Source organism: Dermacentor albipictus, chromosome 5 (genome assembly GCF_038994185.2).
Source record: "Dermacentor albipictus isolate Rhodes 1998 colony chromosome 5, USDA_Dalb.pri_finalv2, whole genome shotgun sequence".
Taxonomy (NCBI): domain Eukaryota; kingdom Metazoa; phylum Arthropoda; class Arachnida; order Ixodida; family Ixodidae; genus Dermacentor; species Dermacentor albipictus.
The window spans coordinates 47,725,880-47,733,689 of record NC_091825.1 but is presented as its reverse complement, the minus strand read 5'-3'; the positions used below and the strand labels follow the sequence as shown (position 1 = coordinate 47,733,689).

General features: G+C 46.5%; 1 long non-coding RNA gene across 1 annotated transcript; it reads right to left on the bottom strand.

Moving 5' to 3' along the window:
• Positions 1-940: 940 nt before the first annotated feature.
• Positions 941-6,391, bottom strand: LOC135899183 (uncharacterized). The gene is made up of 2 exons (XR_010563553.1): positions 6,271-6,391; positions 941-1,216 (listed from the first exon to the last, which is right to left on the bottom strand). It is a non-coding gene; the product is annotated as an uncharacterized lncRNA (long non-coding RNA).
• Between the last annotated feature and the right edge of the window lie 1,419 nt (positions 6,392-7,810).

Sequence of the window (7,810 nt, the reverse complement as noted above, 5' to 3'; positions counted from 1 at the left end):
CAGCGGATCCCGAGCTTCGCTTTCAGCCCCCTTCAGAGTAGTGAAAGAGTGGTCAATATTTCATTTTATACTAATTTTACGCACACATGATGCGGCACTCCCTCCTCCCCATTGCCTGCGCCGTCACGTCCAATGAGGCAAGTGCTAAGTCACACCTTCAGTCTGCCAGATGGCTGTGACGTGAACTGTGGACTGACGCACGCACTAGCCACAATTTCAGTCAACCGGAACCGTGGAACCGTCGTGGCCCCCGAGAAGCGGGCTCGTCTCGCACCCAGACCGAAACTTACCAATTTTTTCTTCATTAATTCACTTCGTTTACAGGAACCTCCTTGAGAAATTGGACGTCAATCCGAGCATTTCTTACGCGTTCGTACTTTTTGCACCATCGACAATTTTTCGTACCATCTTTCGGCCACGCCCACAACGCCGATGCATTTTCCCGTAATGGGACACATAAAGCTTTCGCACGAATGAATAGGTAACTTCAATAAAACATCGGTCCCATCTGTGTGCGCAACTCATGCAACAGCACGCGGTTGCAAGTATGAAGCGAGAAGACGTTGCGTCCGCGGCGACAACAAAGTAAAGCAAGCACATCTCAAGGCAATGTTTACGCGTGACGTCGTGCTCGCTCCGTGCTTTTAATTCTCTCCTTGTGACATGTGCCTCAGAAGAAGCTCGTTTCACATTTTCTCGAAGGCTTGTTCGAGGGTTGAGGCGCGGTAGTGCACATCAGCGGAGAAGAGTTCAATTGGTAGATTTTGTCGCATTGAAACTCTTACTGGATCTTTTTTCAAGCAGAGAAATAATGAAGAGAATGTTTTATTAGTTTCTTTTTTGCCCGCATTTTAAAACGGTCAGATGAGAGCCAGACTGTCCCTTCGACGTGACTTCTTCAAGACGGTGGATCTGGAATTATGAGGCATCGGGAAAAATCTGGGAAATGCAGCTGCTATATTTTATTACTGCGCCGTATCCGCATGACGTCATCGTCGGCGAGATTAGGCATTGCATTCACTTTGAGGAACGCACTTCCGGTCCGACAAGCGACGATACAGGCCTTTGTTACACACGCAACCCATTAGACAGTCGTAAAAACAAAAATTACCACGCTTTTCCACGTTGCATGTGTCCTCGGCGCACGGATTACCGGGAGGTTTCACACATCCTGAGGATTCTCCCTGTTTACATTTTGGAATAAGAAACTTGGACTCTGAAAAAGAAAGAAAAGCGTAAATCAAGAAGTGCTATAAATAATTGGTGGCAACGTTTCGAAGCTGGACAGTCGGCTGACCTAATAACTACTCGTTCCTCCGGGTGAAAGCTTCATCGCAGTTGCGCGAAAATTCATCCATGTCCGGGGATCAAACTGGCTTCCACCTCCTTCGCAGATACCCTAAGTAGGTAGTTACTTTACCAGTCGAGCCATTTCTATCTGCGCCCTTCTAGATATTTATCGAATAAATAACGAACCGAACTAACCACGTAATATGGCAACGTAATGGTATAACTCGGCGCGCGGACATTGCGGCTCGAAATTGTTGCTTAGCTTACTCACCGAGTGCGATAGTTTTCCCAAGGAAGCAAGTCATTACACAACGAGTTGAGACAGCTTTTCGATCCATAAAGTAGTGTTTCCCGCTACCGTGCAGCGGCAAATTGGTGTCGTGTGAAAGATAGACGATGCTGCTATTATCAAATTGATCCGCAAAAATCTCGACCGTATGCTACGCTTCGTAAAGGCCACAACCAATATATGTCCCATTAAAGGTAATCTTTCATGGTTCCTCTGTAATTCGAGAACTCGCGCAAAGTCTCGACTGTACAGATTGCCATCACTGAAAATTCGAAGCTTTAGGTTCAGATGACGTAAGCATACGAAGCACAAAGTAGATATGTTTTCGTCGTACATTTCTGGATGTCCTGGGAACCATCCACAATGTCATGCTTAACACGGAGCTACACACGTACGGCTCGGTCAATATGCTCTGGGATGCCACCTAAAAACAACGGCTGCTTATGGTTGCTCCTACTACGTACGGAATAATCGAGGCGCCCTTCTTGATCGAAACAGCACTTCCTGCGGCCGGGGATCATCTCAACACCGTACCTCACATTCTTCCTTGTCAACCATCACAACTTCAACAGTCCTAAGCGCTACCTCTATTCCTTCGAGGCGCACTAAAGAGAAACACTAAGCGAATGTTTAGTGTTTCTAAACAGACAAAAAAAGAAAAAAAAACAGACTTTCCGAATTTTCTTTCCGTTATTTTCGCCGCGTAGGAAGTTTATTAGAACAAAAAATTATCAATGCCGCATTTTTTAATGCGCAAGTAATCCTACGCCAAGCCAACAAGGAAACCTGTTTGACCGTCACGTTAGACAATTTTTTTCAAGACAGGACCCGCAGCAGCGAATGAATTGACCTTCGTGCTGCCTCTCGCTTCAACATGAACTATAGCATGAACACAGCGCACACGAAGCTATCAGCACTCCGTGAAGGGCGTCCCCATCGTAGATCCCTTTCAAGATAGGGCCCGCGCGGCAGCGCAATACGCAGTCGTCTTCAGAGAACAGTTGATAACGGTTTCTAATGGTTCGCATCAAGAAGAGGCAGCGTCATGGATCATGTCTACGCACGAGGTCAACCAAAGTGACACCGTTCAGTTCGTGACATGCTACAGCACGCATCGGCCAGTGTTATTCTTTCACGAAGCAGCGGCATCATCCAAATGCACGATTATAAGACATGAGTGAACATTGCTACTACTCGCCTCTTCGGCGTCTCGTGCTGGTTAGTCTCAATTAACATTTTGGTGTCGCAACCACGCTTCTCCGTTTCACGATTTTTTCGTGTTGCTTCACGCAACTATGCCAAACACAGCAAAATATATATGACGACGAAACAGCTGGTGATTAATAGCACTTACGCAGAATTTAGATAACTCCCACGGGAGGTTCTGCGCGCATATTTTTTTTTTTAAGTTCCGCGCCGAAACCCCAAAGCACGAATGTCTCTGTGAGTAACCTTTTGTAATTTAGAGAGCTGAGGCACAGTAACAGTTCATGAAGCTTGCTAAGTTCAGTCCGTAACCACATTAAATTACGATTTAGTCCATCTTTACCGCCAAAAAAAAATTAACTAGGCCAGCGCAGATGCCATCCAAATGCATGGCAACACGGCGAGCTAGTGCGCAAACTTCAAGGCGGCGTCGGCACCGTTCATTCGTTGTTGCGTCTTGTCTGGCTTCCCAAGCCCGTCTTCAAGGCGCAGGCGCCTCACGTGGCATTGCTCAAAGTTAATTTACAAATATAGGTCATATTATTAAGAACGTGAAAGCATTGTATGCCCCATTGCGCGAAAATCGGTCGTAGTCAGCGTGACCGAAAGATGGTGCCGAAAATGTCCGACGTTGCAAACAGTACTTAAGCCCCGTTGCAACCTCTCAGCTAAAGAAGACATCCTCGAAACACTCAATATTGCCCTGCTTATCTGCACGGCTTTCTTATGGATGCCTCCACATTTTCTTTCTTTTTAACACCTGTGAAGGGAGAGCACTTCCGAGCCTTTCTTGTTTAAGAACGAAATGTATTTATCCAATGAACTTCGGCACTACTGACAAATGTCCAACTTAACGCCGCTGACGGCTCAGTTATAGGAGAGTTTTAGCAGAGCGTTTACGTTCCGCTCCGCTCAGAGCGGCGTATCATACCAATTTTCTCACAGCCGCTCAGCATAACGCTACCGGGAACACTGATGAGCTAATGCGCGTGTGGACAACGTACATAGCGGCAGCGGAACGTCGAATGGTCACCACGTTCCGCTAGGAACCCAATTTAGCGGAGCGTGATGGTAGTTGGTTGATTCTAGTTGCTTTCCCAGTCATTTGACAGCCAAGCTGACAGCACGTCACTAGCGTCTCTGGGAAACGCGCTTGTTAGATAACAGAAATCAATGCACTCTATGCAGCCACCGGTGCGCGTGAAATGTGTGCGGAGCGGAGCGTAAGCAAACACTCTGCTAAAGCTGTGGCGCATAAAATTGCTGTATTAGACACTGCTATGAATTGTGCCATTAATTTGTTAGCAGTACTTTGCAGAATACTTCCAAACGTTATAACAGTTTCTTGTAATCTGTAAAGTTACATACAACATTTGTTCCCTTCAGACGCTGAGTATCACAGTTTGCAGAACAGCCTTTTCAGTTTCGGTGACGAGTTATGGGGCCCTATAACGTAAAACTATTCCAATATGTTTTTATTCCACTCTCCTTATGTCGAATTTCCGTAACCGCCGACACAAGCATCGGGCGGTCATCCGCAGGGTTGTCTGAACACACCAATCAAATGCTCTCCTCATTCATGGGAGGTCAGTTTGTTTGCTTGAAAAACGAATAACATTGCCTACACTGAGAAGCTTGTCTTATCTAATTGGCTCACAAGAGGCGAGGAGCATGCTCAAGTGTAGAGGGATTCAATGGGACCGAGCCACTGCACTGAAAATTGAGAACCGGATGAAGAGGGTGGTGGCGGCGTCTGCGATTGGTCGGCTTTCCCTTACTTGGCATGCAGTGGCTGGTCGAAAATCGCGGTGGCATGCAACGGAAGCTTAATAATGACGCTAAAACGGATCCTCAGGAAAGAAGAGTTGGCAGAACGAGGTCGTAAACGTGCACAAAGTGCTCGAAAACGTTACACGGCCACGCGAAAAGTTTTATTATACGCAAATAAAGCCATGCTCTCCGGCAGGTGCGAGTAGCCAGTGCCTGAGCGATCGGCGGCAGCCATTCCTTTCGCAACGGTGCAGCCTGCGACTATTCCGACGAAAATTCAGTTTTTTGTGGCACATTAATGCATCTTTAACGCCTACACGTCACTTTGAGGCGGTAAGTTTTTGCAGTTTTGTGACGTCGCGTAACAGGCAAGTGAAGTGGGTGCAGCCCGCAAACTTTTCACCAATAGCCGAGGGCTAATGGCGAAAAGGCATCGAATCAGAAATAACTATTTTTCTTTTGTTCGGTCAAATCATGCATAATCAGTGTGTACACGTCATATCAGATGGGGAGTTATCGCGGTTTTCATGACGTCGCATGACAGACAGGTGAAGTAGGGGTGGTCCAAAAAAGGTTTTGACCATTGCCGGAGGGCTGATTGCAGAATTGGAATTCAAAAGTTTGGAACAGCTTTACGTTATAGCGCCTGTGGAGTCGTAAACATGGTGCTTAAAATTTTTCTTAAGTTGACAATTTTCGGGAACGCTTGTAAAATCTTTAGGGCCGTAAAGCAAATCATAAGGTCACTAGAATTGAACTCTCTATCTCACCTGCAACTAATTTCACACAAATCGGTACAACGGTCGCCTACTAAAATAATTTCCGCGCTTTACACGTAACTTAAGGAACTTAGTGTTGATCCCGACCTAAAGCTTCCTCCTAATATACTCGCGCATGTGTCGCGCCGTTCACCTCCTCAAGATAGACGTTGCCTCAGCACAGAGTTTTCCCTCAGGCACTTTTATGCACACCCAACCACACCTTCCTTTTGAAAAATTGGTGAGTTTCGCCCGAAAGGCGCAGCATTGACAGCGATAGCAAGGTTTAGCGTTGAGATTGAACACGTCGGACTGTGCTGTAACCATACGCTGTTGCGACTAGCTGGCGCGATGCAGCTCGCGAGACCTATCCTGATGCGCAAAAAGAACAGCGCCCCGCCAGCTACCAGGCGTCTCACAACGCCGGAGTGACGAGACTCGCACCTCATTTGCGCACCTGATGAGACTTACGGCAAACCGCCGTCGTTAATAAGCGCTAAGTGTAAAATTATGGAATGTCAGCTTAGCGTTTACGCTCCGTTCCGCTCACACACAGCAGCTCAGCGGGATCGCAAGTGTGCTTAGTGCGCAAGTGTGCAACGCTCTCCTGGCTCCGCCACCGAGCAGATGGAGCGGGGCGTCGCCCGGTGCCTCCACTCCGCTTCGTCATTTTTTGCAGCCTCCGCATTTCTGGCGACACTCTAACCCTCTGCGCATGCGTTGTCGATAGCGAGAACGCTCAACGGCTGCGCCGACGGCGTAAATGCGCCTCCAGTGTGTGCATAATTGCAGTCCCAATAACAGACAACTCCACCCCCCACCCCTCTGAACGTCCAATCTTCGCTGATCCGAGCCCTAAATTGAGGTCCTCTTCTTACCGCGCATGTAATAGCCATAAAGTAGCCTTCTCTCAGTACATATTCGTGCGCATTTCGTATTGGTACCTTCTCCACGTACCTTCTGCACCAACAGTGCTCATGGCGACGATAACCGCTAAGAGGATCCACGTAGAATAGAGTGACCACGTCTTCGACGCCATTTCTTGCTGTCTCTGTCAAAGCTGCGGCGGTCAAATCTGCCCGAGCGGTGACGAAGGCTTGATATAATAAGCGTGCGGCACCGACGCAGCTTGGCGTCAGGCATACTACACTGTTCACAGCTTGCGATTCTTGCTGTCCTTGCTGTTGTTCTCAGTGGCATTGTTGCCTCATCTCCAACGGCGTTAGTCAGTAAAGGACGAGTCTCGTTGAGCTGTCCATTGTGATGATACCAACGTACGTAAGCCGTATAGATCGATGCTATATTGTCAGACGCCAACGTGACGAAAGCTTTTGTTGTCTCATAGCAGCAGAATTTCAAGGGCCTCTGTTTTGTTGCTCTGACATTGAGCGAAAAAAGGGGCATTGTGTTTGCAAGGCGTAGTTGTCATTACATCGATGTTTGAGGCCTCCCGGACTCTTTTATGTTCTAGTCCGATCGCAAATATACGGACGCTTGCAGGGAACATGCATATATATATATATATATATATATATATATATATATATATATATATATATATATATATATATATATATATATATATATATATATATATATATATATGTATATATATATAAACTAGCACACAGGAGGTTAACAGAGGGGCCCGATTTTTATAAGTCATAGCATAAGACGCCAACAAACACTGACACCGAGGACAACATAGGGAAATTACTTGTGCTTAATAAATTAAATAAAGAAACTCTAAATTATTGCAAATGATATATATATATATATATTGTAGCGAAGAAGGGGTGATAGTGGGCCATCCTTTCCAGCGCTTGCTCTCGGGGAACGCTGCTCGTGCTCCTGCCCTGCTTTGATGTTCTGCCCCAAACGCTGGTGACTGATAAACACATTTAGAAAATATGCCGCTCGCCTTCGCCGTTAGTATGAATGGTAGAAACACCGGAAAATGCGTTGTTGTTTGAGTTTCCGCGTAACAGAATTGCGTTTTCTCGTATAATCAAATTACAATCCAACGCTATCACGTACGTAGGTTGTGTGTAAGTCGTACTTCACAATTTTTCTGGCGCGATTTCAGTAAGCACTTTGCACTACACTGACGGCCTGCGCGATTGCGTATGCGTGGTTCGGAATCATCATCATCATCAGCCTGGTTACGCCCACTGCAGGGCAAAGGCCTCTCCCATACTTCTACAACTACTCCGGTCATGTACTAATTGTGGCCATGTCGTCCCTGCAAACTTCTTAATCTCATCCGCCCAACTAACTTTCTGCCGCCCCCTGCTACGTTTCCCTTCCTTTGGAATCCAATCCGTAAACCTTAATGACCATCGATTATCTTCTCTTCTCATTACATGTCCTGCCAATGCCCATTTCTTTTTCTTGATTTCAACTAAGATGTCATTAACTTGCGTTTGTTCCCTCACCCAATCTGCTCTTTTCTTATCCCTTAACGTTACACCCATCATTCTTCTTTCCATAGCTCATT